Source organism: Carassius gibelio, chromosome A7, assembly GCF_023724105.1.
Source record: "Carassius gibelio isolate Cgi1373 ecotype wild population from Czech Republic chromosome A7, carGib1.2-hapl.c, whole genome shotgun sequence".
Lineage (NCBI taxonomy): Eukaryota > Metazoa > Chordata > Actinopteri > Cypriniformes > Cyprinidae > Carassius > Carassius gibelio.
This window is the reverse complement of record NC_068377.1, coordinates 28,281,780-28,297,688: the sequence shown is the minus strand read 5'-3', so window position 1 is coordinate 28,297,688 and position 15,909 is coordinate 28,281,780. Positions and strand designations below refer to the sequence as shown.

At 36.1% G+C, this 15,909-nt stretch overlaps 1 protein-coding gene across 2 annotated transcripts in view; it reads left to right on the top strand.

Annotated features, from left to right (window-relative positions):
- Nucleotides 1-917: 917 nt before the first annotated feature.
- LOC128017050 (tumor protein p53-inducible protein 11) overlaps nucleotides 918-15,909 on the top strand; it is a 30,816-nt gene continuing 15,824 nt past the window's right edge. For both annotated transcript variants that reach the window (XM_052602129.1, XM_052602130.1), the window contains exons 1-2: nucleotides 918-1,071; nucleotides 3,271-3,381. The gene's annotated coding sequence lies outside the window, so the exon portion shown is untranslated. The remainder of the gene's footprint in view (nucleotides 1,072-3,270; nucleotides 3,382-15,909) is intronic.

The following is a 15,909-nucleotide window of genomic DNA, read 5'->3' as shown; positions in this document are numbered from 1 at the left end:
TGCTGAGGCACTCAGGCACAATTCCTAGATTTCTTTTCATGAGAGAGATTAAAGCAGCTTTCATTGTATTACATGAAATGATTGAGTGATTCAGTTTATACCTTAACAATAAAATAGATGCTCATAATAAATTAAAGACACCCAACAGCTTCTTCTGATTTATGCTGAAAACAGCATGTTCACCAGCTCACACTAAATTGGCTGCCTTATAGTCCTTATATTTTTTCTTGTCTTTAATAATAAAGAACATTCTGTCAGGTCAGATGGGCTATATCTCATTAACTGAAACGTTTAGAGTCCAATGTCCAATAACACAAGTCAAAATTCCAATATCATCATATTTTTGCAATGTCTCTTTGGCAAAACAACAAAGCTAACATGAATCAAGTATACTGGTAGACTACCTTGGACAAGGAACTCATGTTCTAAAAACCAGCAGGGATAATTCACTCAAAAAGTTTGAATATGATGACAAAATGTTCTTTTCTTTTTTCTGTGAATTATCCATTTAAGCTGATATGATTTATCCAGTGCAATTTTCATAAAATAAATAATGCTTTGAATACTGTATGTTTTCAGTATTTAAAACCTACAGCAAGTAGGCTTCACCTTAAAATCAATAACCCCCACATTTTGCTTGATTTATCCCATTTGAAAATGCTTGCAATGCAGTGCCTAAATGTGTCTGTCTATGAATAATACACAGAAACAACATTTTTATTTTACATTTATGTGTATGAAGATCGTATCATCAATCTCAAAGGCATATTCTGACTCATAATGACTGCTTTATTCGTAAAAACAGTCAATACCTTCAAATTCATATAAGAACTAAAACCCAGTCCAGACATGCTTGGTGTCTGAGAGACAAATCTTTTACAGTGAAGATGACGATAGTGTTTAGTCAGCTAGATTTCTTACGGTACTTTGCCAGAATTCTCTTCTGTTCCTTACGGTAAGTGCGTGTGGCTCGTGTTGGTTTTGCGGTAGGCACAACTGTAGCACGCAGTAGCAGCACGCGAGTGGCGCACTACATCAAGCTAGTAAACAACAGCGCGTCTGCGAGATAAGGTAAAAATGGATAATGATTTCTCTTTCTGAAGAAATGCTGGCTGCAGTTTTAATCATTCTACATTTAAAATCAAGCTGTATCGCTGTTGGTTTTATTCAAAGAGAACAAAAGTGTTACTAGGACAGTTTCCTTTTTTGAGGGCAGGGAGTGTGTGTACACGGTTAGTCACATTCTCTCTGTTTGGTCCGATTAATAAAACCCTGGAAACAACTTCCACGTTAATTAAATGCTTACCATTTGAATTCTTATTCTACTTTGGCTTTAGACTATAGATAACAACTGGTTGGCACTGAAAAGTTAGCGAATAAACCAACTGCCTTCCAAACTCGACGTGCACTGTGCCGTCTGTCATAATGAATATAAACTGACTTTGGACAGTTTGTCGCTCTCTGGTGAGCATATTTTATGCCAAACTAACAGTACAACATGGACAGATGCATGCCTGTTGATGGCACTTTGCGAGGTTTTAAGTATAGGCTATTTGTAATGCTTTACTAAAATCAGTGCATTTTGCTTCATCTGATATATGCCTACATGCCTAAAGTGCTTTTAAAATTCTTGATATTAACGATTTTATAATGTTTTAGTGGTTTTACTGTCTTTTTGATGGCAGTATTTGAATGTTGTATATCATTGCAGTATTAGAGTATATTTGGCAACGTTAATGTAAAAGGTTTTGACAAGTCTCTTTGTTATGGAGACAGAATTACTTTCTGATTTTTATTTATGGACATGATATACATCAACAAACTACTTTTATTTTGTAGGAGTTTGGGATGGACAGTTAGTATATTGAATGACAAAATGTCTTCTGTTAACCTAACTCTTATAATTGGCTGTTGATGTATAAGTTTTCATTATGCAGTGGATGGAAATCGCAATCAGTGCTTAATGTTACACTTATTTGATAACACAGAAACCAGTGTTAACAGTCTTATCTATTTTTCAGTAGCACAGAATCGTTTCTAAAGCACTCGATGCATCAGTGGCTAGGGACAGGGTTTCAGAGGGTAAACAAAACATCTGACCGCAAGGTCTCATTTTGCTTTCTTTTAAAATGGTTTGAAATAATGTGCTTAATGTTTAAATTGGGCTTTATTTGATCCAAATTACATATACACTGCACAGATATGATTTAACCTAAGAACACTCTCATCTAGACTTGTCTTGGTTTATAACTAAGTTTGATAGTGACCCTAGTCCCTACTTTTAAGGAAAAAAGAATTGTAAAAAAAAATCCAGATACCTACATTTAGGTGAACATCATTTAATCAGGATTTATGCTGTGACTTAAAAATACCTTTTAAATCGTTTAAACTGATAGTATTAATCTGTCAATTTTTGTTACTTGCGGTTAATGGTTAAATGGTTAATATGAACATCCCTACTATAGCAACCAGTTAAAATGGAGAAAAGTTATCTCAACTTTTGTGTTGTGTGTCTATGTGTACCAAACTGAGCACGGAGGAAAAAAAGAACAGTAAAGAACTGTCTGAGGATTCGAGAAACACAATTGTGGAAATGTGAGGAAGGCAAAATCCTTCTGGGAGAATGTCCTGTGGATAGATTTAGACTCAAATAGAGATTTTGGTAAAGCACATCTTTCTACTGTCTTCAAAAAGACGAAAAGAGGCCTTCAAAGAAAAGAACACTGTTCCTGCAGTCAAACATGGTGGAGGTTCACTGATATTTTTGGGTTGCTTTGGTGCCTCAGGCACTGGATGTCTTGACTGTTTGCATGGCATTATGAAATCTGAAGACTACCAAAGAATGGAGCAGTTAACAGGGATTTCCTCTCAATTCACAATGCTGTGTCGGTACAGTGTCATGTAGCCACTTGTACCAGTATGGAGGTTTTTAAAAATTCATAACGTGTACGTAATTCAAACCGAAAGACTAATATAGATGAAATATTGATCATATATAGAGTATATGTTTCTGATAAAACATTGATTGATAAAGCCCTACTAAAGACCCTGAAGGCTTACTGACTTGATGTAAAAACTTCTTAATGGACAAAGTAGAAATAGTTATTTTCTTTTCAATGCCTTTTACAGTTTACAGTAGCTTCTAAATGAAATGTGACGTTCCTCACTATATGAAAGTACATTACAGAAAACACTTAATTGGGTCAGTCCCCTGTGCTCTCACTTCTTTTACCTGCTTCACGTTAATTAATAATTTTCTCTGTTCCTCAGATCTCACTAGATGCATGGTGGATTGAGTATCTGAGATTTTAGCAGAAGACGCTGGACCATATGTTCAGAGAGCGGGATTTTGCATTCTACGTCCAACAACATTGACTGGAAGTAAGTAGTTTACATCTGGGTTTGTTTTATGCTTTTGATATAATATTTGTAAAATAACTGCATGTTTATATTTTTTTTCTTAAAAATTTAAGCAGTATACTTTTACAATCAATATTTTTTTCTAAATAAGATATGAAGTGTAACACGTGAAAACACAAAGGTTGTACTTCAACCTTGAATTGCTCTGATGGAATTTTTATTTTTATTTTTATGGAATGACTATACTTGTCAACACCCAGATTAATTGTTCTGTTTTAATTCATTAATGCAATACATTTCCTGCAGCCATCATTTCTTCATGGTCACATGAGTCAATACAATCAGGACACTTAAGATAGTATTGAATGAAACGCTTCCTAAATCCTCTTTAGATGTTGCTGTAGAAAAGCATTTATGTGAGGCCTTGGACTGAATCACTGAGAAAGATGCATGCTGTGCTTCATGAAGTGAAACATTAACAGCCCTGATTGAGGTAATAGCTCTGTGTTTAGTCAGATGACTGGATCATCAGTAATCCAAGGCCAGAAAAGGCCCAGAAGGAAACTTTGTTCCCATTCAGTGGTATATTTTTAGGTATAAGGTTAGGAGTGTGAGGGCTGTGGATTTGTATTACAGTAGAGCGTTGGTTTCACCTGTAGTACAATATGTTGAGGCTGATGCTGGTGAACGAAATACACAGCTTTTTTGGGGCTATTAAGCAATATGCATCCAAAGTTGCAATTAGCAAGTGTCTCTTTGTCTTACTGTTGCTGCTAGAATCAGATTAGCGTTCTTCCCCACCAAAACCCCACCCATCCCAGCCATTTCATCTGGCAGACTAACACTCACATCTCTCCAAATAAAAGCCCTAATCTGTCTCAATCTATAATTTTGCCTCACAGTTTTGTTCAATCCTTGCACTTGACTTCGTCATCATCATATGACACTACAAGATAATTTGGCAAGAAAACACATAAAAAATATAAACAAAAAGGGATAGACATCCAAGCTTTTCCAGATAATGTTTTGATTATCATTTTGACTTTGATGTGGCAGATGCTGTGCTTTCATTCAAAGAGCACATTGAAGAACTTCTCACAATATCGGCTGGTCGCCTGTCACATATTAGGAAAAGGAGTTATTTGATTTACTAAATGTCCCTTTAGATCAATAAAGTATTTATCTTACTATAAATAGCCAATTGACCCTCCACACATATTCTCCAGTGTCTAAGATATGAAGATTTTTATGACACGGGAGGCTCCATTCCACTTAGCCATGTGAAATGAGATGCAACATTTATTTTGTGAAGCAAAGTGCTGAATGGCTGTAGCTCTTAAATATAAACCAAATTGATTTTTTTCCCCACAAATGGCCATGGAAAAACATCCTCAACCTTTTAACCATATGACACAGATGACTGCACAGCAGCAAAGAGGGCTTTTCATCCTCCAGCCTAATTAACGTATGGGGTCTTTGTCAGGAACCTCTGTGGCAAGAGCATTTAAATATTTAGCTGTACAAATTTCTTTGCATAACCATAGAGTGTCTGCAGATTTGGAAAAATGCTCAGCATTTTTGTGCAGCTGCAGGTGCTTTGAAATGTTATATCCTTTCCCCACATGAATGTCAGTCAATAAGAAATGACTGCAGATGTTATTCTGTATTTTGCTGAACTTCATACCAATAAACACACTTGCAGAGAGCAAAGGGAATTTGCTTGTTGTGTGCAAAATTATTATTATATAGTACAATGATGTAGAAATGGAAGTACTTGGACGGGCATTTACCTACATTTAGCTCTGAACTTTTTAGCCCAGATATGTTGAATGCAGCAGGATTGTTTACTTTCAAGTCACCACTGAATAATTGTTGAACAGGCTATAATTTGATACTTATTTGATGCTGTCAAAGTTTGAGTGAGAGGCAGGCTTGTAATATAATGGTTGAACAGTTTCTTTTGTTAACTTGGTGTTCATGTTCAGAGATGGCTTATTACAGCTAAAGCTATCCAGCTAGTGTAAGCAAACGGTTCAGTTTATTATTGCTCTGAGCCATTGGGGAGTATGGGAGACAAATTTACAGTGAGCGAGACAAATTATTGCTGTAATAACAGAAAATTTTTGTTTTGATCAGTTCTGCGTTTTTACAAATATCTTTCATGCTACTTTCTCTGCTGCTTGCTTAGGGTGTAGATTAGTGTTCGACCAATATTGCTTTTTTGACAGCCAATGTCAGTGCCGATATCTTGGCAATCAAGGGGGCAGATAGCCAATATAAAGCCAGTATATGTGTGTGTGTGTGTGTGTGTGTATTTTTATTTTATTAATATTTGAAGGTATTTTAGTTTTAGTCTGAGAGCTTTCTGTCCCTCCATTGAAAATGTATGTACGGTATACTGTCCATGTCCAGAAAGGTAATAAAAACATCTTCAAAGTAGTCCAGCCACACACAGAACACTCGATCATGCAGGATACACATACACATTTCACAAGATCTCACAGCTGGATTCAACTTAGTTTGCAAGGTTTGTGAGATTACTGTAAAATGTTCATTAGCCAGTCAAAGATTTGTTTAAATTATAAAAAATGTCTATTTGTTTAATGCTGACGGCAAACGAGAAACCCTTTCTGTATACATTATTCCTTTGTTTAACCATTTTATCTGATTATTAGACCAACGACTTCGTATTAGACAAAACTGTTAACAATGACAGTAAACAAGAGGGAGACTGTGCGCTTTGCTCAGGTGCAGCCTTTCTCAGCGCCGTTAAAATAAAAGTCCGCCCCACCATCTAAATAAATGTCCTGCCTCGAACACATCGGCCAAGCAGAAAAACTTATTGTGCAATGTCAATATTTGAAAAAAATGCCCTATATCGGCCGATATATCAATTGATCACTAGTGTAGATACAGTCAGATTTTTCGACTTACTTGTTATGAAATTTTAATGTCATTGATATGCTATTATAGTTTTTGTTAGTATTTTCACTTAGATTACATTTTATATATTTCTTATTTTCAGTAACGTTTTAGTAATTCTGTTGTGTTTTCATCATTTTTAGTAGTTTGTCTATATAGTTTTTCGTTGGTTTTGGTTTTAGTTAATGATAATAGCCTTTACCAATATTGACTCACTTTAAAATGTAGACAACAATAGAAATATTTTTGTATGAGCTTTTTACGTAAAAACTATTAAACAAATTCTGAATTTGTGCTTGGTTGAACTAAAATATGTAATTAAGAACCTTGTCACTTAATATTTCATTTTGGAGCGTCAGTCTATTTAATTATATGAAACTGTCTTCTTTTAGTGTTTTATTTTACGTTAATCACCAGCATGACGAAACACAAATGTTTCGGCTCAAGGCCTTCTTCAGTCTGTTGAATAATTCAGTCCCTCCACCCACTTCTTAAATAATTAATTTTATTGAAGTCATCATTCATAGCCAATGTTGAGTCTCTAACAATACACATTTACATGACAATTTCCATTTGCACATAACACACATTTTCACAACTACCAATACATTACATAAGACATTACACCCATGGCTATGACATGAATAACATGAGGGTCCCATATTTATAACAATTTAACAATTAAAGTGTTTAATAGTTTCATAAATAGACAGCCACCAACATCAACTACCCCAATTAGATATTAAAATACAAAACAATGGAGGGTGCAATGATTAAAGAAATGCGTCGTCTTAAATAATCATTGACCGTCACATTTTACTTCACAAAATATTAAAATGAACTTGATCAAATGTACAAATGTTGAACCTTTATCACATTATCTTTCTAGTTGAGTAGTATTAAATATGACCTTATGATGATGAACATGTTATGATGATGTCTTCCTGTAACCCTTTGTTTTATTCATCTGGTGGAAAAATGGAAGTGTTTATTGTTTAGAGGCCATCTGTTCTTGCTGATGAATCACTTAGTCGGTTTAAATATGAGCATTATGCCAGCTCTGTTTTACTTCTCCGGGACTTACTGCTTGTTCACATTATTTCCACGAAGGTGACTGAGAGCAGCTCTTGGACTTACACACAGCAGGCAGAGCTTTCCTTCTCATGCCAGCAACCAGAAAGCACAATTCACAGAAATTACGATGCAATATTTCTGTATCTGAACTTAAACAAGAAAGCAAGCACTAAATGTTTTAATAAACATTAGGTGATTAATAAAAACATGGCAGTGCCAGCTTAATTTTGAGCAGTTTTTGAGTGATTGTGGGAACTTTTAGTACTCAAAAGAAAAAAAAAGGAATAATGAAAATTCTGCTTATTTCAGTGTCTGCTATTTAAACTTTATACTGATGGTGTTTCTTGTAGACATCATGCAGCTTTCAGAGGCAGTTCTGAACATCCAGCGGAAAGCGTCATGCGGAGCTCTTCAAATCAATATGACATGCCTGACAGCTTAAAACAGCAGACTTGGAGGGACTCTCAGATTCTCTCAAAAGGTGTTGGTTTTGTTTGCAACTAATGACTCTTAGCTGAAGGCACTGCATCATAATACAGTGAAGCACTGGCTGACACATAGATTCGATATTCAACACAACGTCACCTCCATCTCATCGCTTTCCGTGAGCAATAGATGCCTCATTTTAAGAAACCTTTGCACTCCAAATTCGTGCTTAGGGTTAAATGTTTAATCTGTCAGATCCCAATTCATGTAATATGCATGACTGCAAATCCCACCTAGATCTGCGCTGACCTTTCTTATCTGTATGAGAGTGTGTTGTCATGACGAAAATCTTGACTGATGTACAGACATGAGATCGGGATGTTCATCTCTGGTGTTGAGACTCTGAAATGTATGTGTGGTGAAAGGTTCTCCACATTCAAACCCTGCTATTTTTGCAAACCTCTTGTACCTTGCCTAGATGCAATGTTTTTAAAGCAGCAGGAAGCAGTCAATGACTAGATTACTGGCAAAATGTTTGTTTAGGGTCAAGAGGGCTCTGTCACAAGAATGGCACAGAGCAGCAGTCCAAAAAGCGATGTGCTTTTTCATCGCTGTGTGTGTGCATATAAAATCTATTTTAATAAATTGCATTATTGAGAAATTAGTCATTGTAAGCCAGTTGAGGTTAATTATAGCTACATGTACAGTGTAAATACACCCTCAGTAAAACAACTTCTGCGCTGCACTCCATATGTATGTTAGATTGTGTAACCTTCCTGATTTTTAATACTTTATATGTCATTTACTTGATGGTGTTATGTCTATAACACATTTGTTTACTCTTCTTTTAAGTTTGTCTTAACTCTCACGAGGTAAAGGATGGAATACACCACATAACTTTTGCCTGATTTGCAGTCTGGACAAGCCTGGAGAATCAGTCTGCAGGTTTTGGGCAGTTGGAGATGACAGGTTTCACAGAAAAGTGTGTAGTGTATGATGGGTACAAATTCCCCTCCGACAACAAATCTGTTCAGACAGAGGATATCAAACATGTTTGATATTTTGAGCTCTTTCTAAAACCACAAATTGTTTTCATTTGTCATATATCTTCTTGCAACAAATTGCATGTTTGTTGTGTTTGGAACAAGTATGATGCCTATTGTTTTAAAATACATTCAGGATTATGTAGACATAAGTGTTTCAGTAAATGATGACAGAATTGGAAAAGTGTCTGTTAACAGAGGTTTTGATTTATGTGAATTGTTTTATTTTTTATTTACCCTTAAAGGGTCAATAGACTGAATAATTTTCTGGCTCCATCTGTGTAAAAACCCCAGCAAGTAAAATGTATATTAATTTAAATAGTAAAAGAAAAAAAAAACATATAATGGACATACATTTATATTTGGCCAGACTATGCAGAGTACAGTTGTGGAGTGATGTGCATGAGTGGTGTGGCTGTAGGCAGGTTATAGTGAAGATGGGATCTCAAGTATTCCAGAGGGGCTAGTAATGGAAGTGGGAGAAGCCTTCTTGAAAATGGTAGTTAGTTAAGATGCTGCAGATTGTATTGTTCATGTCGGGGAAGAGGAGGATGAGGGCTGAGATGGAGAGTTATTCAGTGGTGCCTGCAGCTGTATGCCTGTACACAACTGTGCGTACCATGAGCGCTCTGACCTGAGAAACATTTTCCCTTCAAATATTTTTGCAGTTTTATGTCCCGTATTTCTATCAAATGAACCAGTGATGCCAATCATTCATGATTTAATCATCCTTGGGTTAAATGCTGGGCTTTTCACGTCATTTTCTTTCTTTCTTGCACTTTATTTTGAGTCAGTTATCTCTTTTCAATGAACTGGCCTAATGCATTTGGATCACGCTTTCACTGAATCATATTGGCTTTTGGCCAACGGTCTGAAATTGATGGGTGCTTGAGGCAAAAATGCCACCAAACTGGACAAAAATGTCCCTGTTCAGTTTAGCTAAATCTAAACTGAAAAGTGTTGATTACATTTAGATATGCTCAGATCGCATCATGTTTATTTTTATGCATTTTACAGCATTGCACATTATAACCAATCACACACGATTCTGTTGAGTTCATGAATGCAATGGCCAATCAGATGCATTCAGATGAGTCGTCACTGAAAAGCTGGTTTTTTGTTCAGTGTGCACATTCGCTGATTGAACTAATTAGTAACTTAAAATGTGTTTATTAATCTGTGATCACATTAAATATAAATTCAGTCTTATTAAAATATTTTATGACGTGACACCCACTGGACTTGCCTAAAAAGCGGCCATTCACACCGAATCGGTTTTTGTGTCTACCCGCAATGTTTTTCAGTCGTTTTCCTATCTGAACATGTGATGGATGTCTTTGACCATTCCATTGCTCTTAGCTGTTTTGAGTGTTTTCAGGGTTTAACATGTCTGTGCGTACCCTCAGCTGAAATCCTGCAGGCACCCCTGCCTTGCAGCATCAAAATTATCATGCAAAGGCTAGTTCAAACGGTGTTTTGCACAGACTTTTCGATTGCTGGTTATCGTGCCATGGAACATTTGAACAGTCTGGTATGATTTTCCATCGAACCCTGACATAATCGTGTTGGGCAGTAAAGCAATACTTACTAAAGCATTACTATATTTGATTACTTTTTAAGTAATTGAGTAATTTAATGCATTGTAATTTTCAAAATGGTAATAAGAATATAGAACAGTAATGGTATTGCTTTTAAAAGGAGTAATCAGTAATTTGATTACATTTTCAGAGTAGCCTGTTCAAGACTGATCATGAACTGTTGCCATAGCAGTGAGATAAACGCCTTTGCCAAATCTTTATAAATGAATGTGTGTGGATGTAATTGCCTTAGTAAAACCAGAAAAGTCATAAAGTATGTATTGTAAATTTGATGTGTAATTGAGTAGTTTAATTTTTCTCTGGTCAGTGTTTGCTTGGGTGCACTCTTCCGAAATAAAAAATGCCCATATAAGGAGTTCCACCCTCGTCTACTTCATAAAGAGTCATGATAAAATAAAATAAAAACTCCGAAACTAGTACGAACCCAGAAGTACGATTTTTTTTTTGTCACAGAAATACTCTCATATGTCCAAATTGTTTTTTGAAACTTTGACCATGCTTAGTTCTTTAACAGTGTAAACAACTCTGAATGCATGAAACAGTATTGTAGCCCCTCTTTAATGAAAAAAAGCCCACATATTTGAATGGTAGTAAATGTTTTTGTTCAATATGTGTATTAATAAAAATGAATGGTAAATATACTTCTGGAGAAGCAAGTTGTGCTTGCTATGGTTTTGCTGTGAAACTTTGTTCACAATTAAAGATGTTAAAGGTGCTCACCGTCATCTTAAGGGGGAGGTTGTTGTTCCTGCACCAAATTAACAGGTCAGCCAGATTCATTTTCCAGACTGATTCATCATTGTTTCAGTAATTCTTGTGGTGTCACCAAAATAGATAATTAAATAGTTTGTTGTGGGTACATTTTAGTGTTTATTGCTCCCTCGTTCAGATCTCTTAAAAGCAATTATCTTACAAATCTAACTCTTTCCCCAAATGGTTTGTACGCCCATATTGTACAAGTAAACAAATTAAAAAATACCTGTATCTTTAAAAGTAAATGGAAGATTTGGCAACCTGATGTACAATTATTTAAATAATCAGTTTACACATGTTGGCAAACACTGGCATGACTAAACAACACATTGTAAGCACGCAGCTAATCTAGAATTTAAATGTGTGCTTCATAAAACCATCTTTGAACGTAAATACAATGACATAGAGGAAATGAGATGCTCAACATTTGAATAGAGGGCACAGCATTAATAACAACCAACCTCAAATAGCTGATTAATGATTAGAGAGGCATGATCCCTGAATATATTTATGATTATATGAAAGGCACAAAGTTCATACCATTTGTGTTACTAGGCAACTGAAACAACTTAACGTTTGCAGTGAAGATGATGTGAGACTGAAGAACAGTTGGATGAGCTGTCATAGATGGCAGACTGAATAAAAGGGATGGAGTAGACCGTTTACTTTTTTAATTTTTAATGGTGTTGTATTGTATAGCCTGAGGGTTTTTAAATTTCTCTGCTTAGGGTTCTCAGACTGAAGGGTCCAAATGTCAAACAGCTGTGAAATGAACAGATGGGGCCCTATTTTAACGATCTGAAACGCAAGTGTCAAAGCGCGAAGCGCAAGTAAGTTTGTGGGCGGGTCTCGGCGCTGTTGCTATTTTCCCGGCGGGATAAATGGCTCTTGCGCCCGGCGCAAATCTAAAATGGGTTGGTCTGAAGTAGCTTCATTATTCATAGGTGTGGTTTGGGCGTAACGTGAAATAAACCAATCAGAGCGTCATCCAACATTCCCTTTAAAAGCAGGTGCGCAAGTTCCATTATGGATTGCTATTATTATGGCGTATTTACCAGGCGCACGGCAGGAGCGGTTCACAGCCGAGGAGACTGATGTTCTTGTAAGAGCAATGAAAGACAGAGAAGTTGTGTTGTATGGGGATGGGAGAAACCCACCCAAAATAGCGTCGGTTAAACAGGCGTGGGAGGAAATAGCCACAATTGTTTCATCGATTTTTTTTTTTCCTGGTTCTTGACGGACAAACCAATTTGTCAGATGTCCTTATACATATATGACCTCAAACAGGTCTGATCCTTAATTACTACAATTAGCCTGAATAATTTGTAAGCTAGATTTATTTTTTCACATCTTCGTGGCACACCACAATGATTTCCGTCATCTCATGTGTTAATATTTTTTTTAAGTGTAACAATTTATGATTTGCAAAAATAACTGTTGCATCTGTGTAGATTACATGAACAAAGTGTATGCGCGTTGTGCACGCTATACATTATGGTCAAGCATGCGCCCTTAAAATAGCAGAATGAACAACGCGCAACGCGCCACTGACTTTAGACTAGGTTTTTTCTGGTCAGTGGCGCAATTGTTTAATGGAACATCAAAATAGCACCAGGGATTGTTTGCGCCGGAACACGCCTCCTTTTTTGCGCTGAACCGCCCAGGGAGCGCAAGTTCATTCACTAGTTTAGCGACGTGCCTCTGTGGAGGGAAAAGCGCGCTTTGCGCAGGTGCAAAATAGGAATGACACATGCGTCGGTGTACAAAGTCAATTGCGCTGGGTGCAAGATAGGGCCCATGGTGAGACTTGGGAGTAATTCTGGTTTTTCATTTTATTCTGGATTTCGATATACACTTATTCAGAAAGGGATATGGATGAAAATGTCTATAGTTTATCCCTCATTGTCATGTCATTTTTTTGTGTAATTAGATTCATTATGGCAATAAGAGCAATGCATATGAATATTGCCATATTGTTTAGTTCAGTTTTGCTTTGTGAAAATATTTTGGTAGATTGATTTCTGCATTGTTAAAAATAATAATAAAGTAAAACATCTGTCAAAGATTTACTTATTTGTTGTAGTTTTTTTGGCAGTTTACTTTTATTATTACTGTTATTGCACTAATGAAGCTTTGCTATTATGGTATGGGCTACACTAAAAAATACTTTTATGATTCAGTAAAATTTGCAGTCTTCCCAGCATGCACTGGGGCATTAATAATTAAGTGAAAGTGAATAGAAAGTGAAGTGACATGTGGCCAAGTATTGTGTCCCCATCTCTGTCTCCATCTTTCAGGATCAAACAATGTGCAAATCTAGCGTCGAACTGGGCCCTTTTTAATAAAATATCACAGAAATGACATCAACAAATAACCATATGTGAAACTGTTGCTGTCCCAGAAAAACAAACTGCATCCACTGTTAATGTAATGCTGGGTTCTTTGGGAAACTGAACAAGGTTATCTTTCCCTCACAATCAAAAACACACTTTTTTTAAAGACATTCTTCTCAAGCAAGTCCTGTGCAGTGCTGCCGATGTCTTCCGTAACCCAAAAGAAGCACATTGATGGGGAGGCTATTGATCTTTTGGGAGAGGTGCCCATACAAGGAACCCCGTCCTTCATGATGTCATGTAGGGCCAAGCTTGGAAAAAATACTTTCCAAAACGTATACAAACTCGGAAGGAATGTATTTGGTATAGAAGTACGTCCAAATCTTTTTTTTTGAAACTTTGGCCATGTTTAGCATGATAATCCATCTCTTTTACAGTGTTAATAATGCAGAATGCACGAAAAAGCTTTAGCCCCTCCTTTAATAAGGATGGATTTAAGTGTATCTCACTGAATTTATATTTTTGTTGTATGATGACTTTTTGTCACTATGTTCTATCATTTTGTATCAGCAAACTGTCCTGGAACATTGCAGAGTTGTAATTCTTTTTGGCCTATTTAGAGAACATGTTAATCGCTTATTATTATTATTTATTTATTTTAATTTTTTTTTGAAAAAAAGCTATTTAGTACTGACAGCTGTTGGTTAAATGCCGCAGTAAGGACATATGTGCCCCATTTTGGCAAGTGGCTGCAGTTTTTCTCTCTTTTTTACTAGCCGACTTGCTCATTTGTCTAATGGGAATGAGTTGAGTAATGGAATAGAACAAGAGTTTTAACCCTGCAGTTCTCCTTCGGGAACATCATTCAGTCTTTTAGCATTAAGCAGCGTCTAGTGTCTCACAATAAGTTGAACAGCCTCAGTCTGTGCTTTCTTTCCTCATTAGATCTAGAGCTGAAGAGCTGAGATCAACATGGTGCAGCTGCTGTCATGAATCAAGCTCTTCATTAACACCAAACTAATCAATTAGATTAGAAAGGCTTTGGGTTGTTCAATAATCAGTCTGCACAAGATATCAGAGAAACATCTCCTCTTCCCCTCTGTGCTACAGAAATCTGCAGTCTTTGAACCTCTTTGAAAGTATATTCCATACATATACGGGATAACATTTCCTATTACTGGTGAGACATTATGTATAGATATTCCCACCTTAAAAATTTAACTCTTTCAAGCTGTTCAAAGCTTTGTAATGGAAAAGATTTATGCATCACAGAGTCAACACTACCTAATTTTTAATTATTATTATAATTTTTTAAAATAACCCAATATTTTTGGTGATTTTTATATAATATCACATTTTTATATGCTTGGTTATATCAAAGTCCTTTTAAGACAAGTCATGTCACTCAGCGGCCATCTTTGAAACACCGCTCGGGCATGCAAGTGCAACTCCTATCTCTTTGAATGGGGAAACATCAAATTCTCCAAAATTCTCCAAAAGTTCACTAAGCTTACGATTAAATATTAAAATATGTTAAATGGAGTTCATAATTTTATTCAGGGTGCATGAAATAGAGAGTCAAAACATTTCTGTCAGGACCACTATATTCAAAATGATAGATACTTAGCATGAACTTTGGTTTGGTGGGGAAAACATTTTTCAGTTTTTTTCTGTTCTGGGAAAAAACTCCCTGCCCATCCATGTAGCCTGTCTTGAATAAGCAGGGAGAGCAGCAATAATAACCCCACTAGGGTAAACAGAACAGAACAGAACAGAACAGAACAAGGCAGATATCTTTAATGTACTTAATGATATTTAAGTGTAACACTTCATTCAAGATAAAGGAGTCTGATTTGCAAGGAATATCAGAAAGTCAAGTCCTGACTGTGGCGAAAGGAGGAGATGGGGATGGAGGAGGAAAAATTGCTCCTGAGCAATCTGAAAAGCTGCTGAATACTACTAAATAGAGCTTATATAGGAATGCCATGAAAGGTGTTGTATTCCTATAGGTAGATGTGATCAGCTGAGAATCAGCCGATGCAAGCTTGACTCACGTGACCTGCCAGAACTAACGCTAACGCTTTATTATATATATATATATATATATATATATATATCAGATAAATGCATTTTTTTTTTTGCCTGAACTTTCTATTCATCAAGTTTCTACAAAAATAACATTCTTTTGTAAACTATTTTTAATATAGATAATAAGAAATGTTTTAGAGCATCAATCATGTGACATTGAAGACTGGAGTAATGGTTGCTGAAAATTCAACTTTGCCATCACAGGAATAAATGATGGTATAGTGTATATACAAATGTGCAAGAGACAGTTAACATGTGGAGTTGTAAATAAAGGGCATCATAAGGGAAATCTATTGAGTTCTACACTCTCTC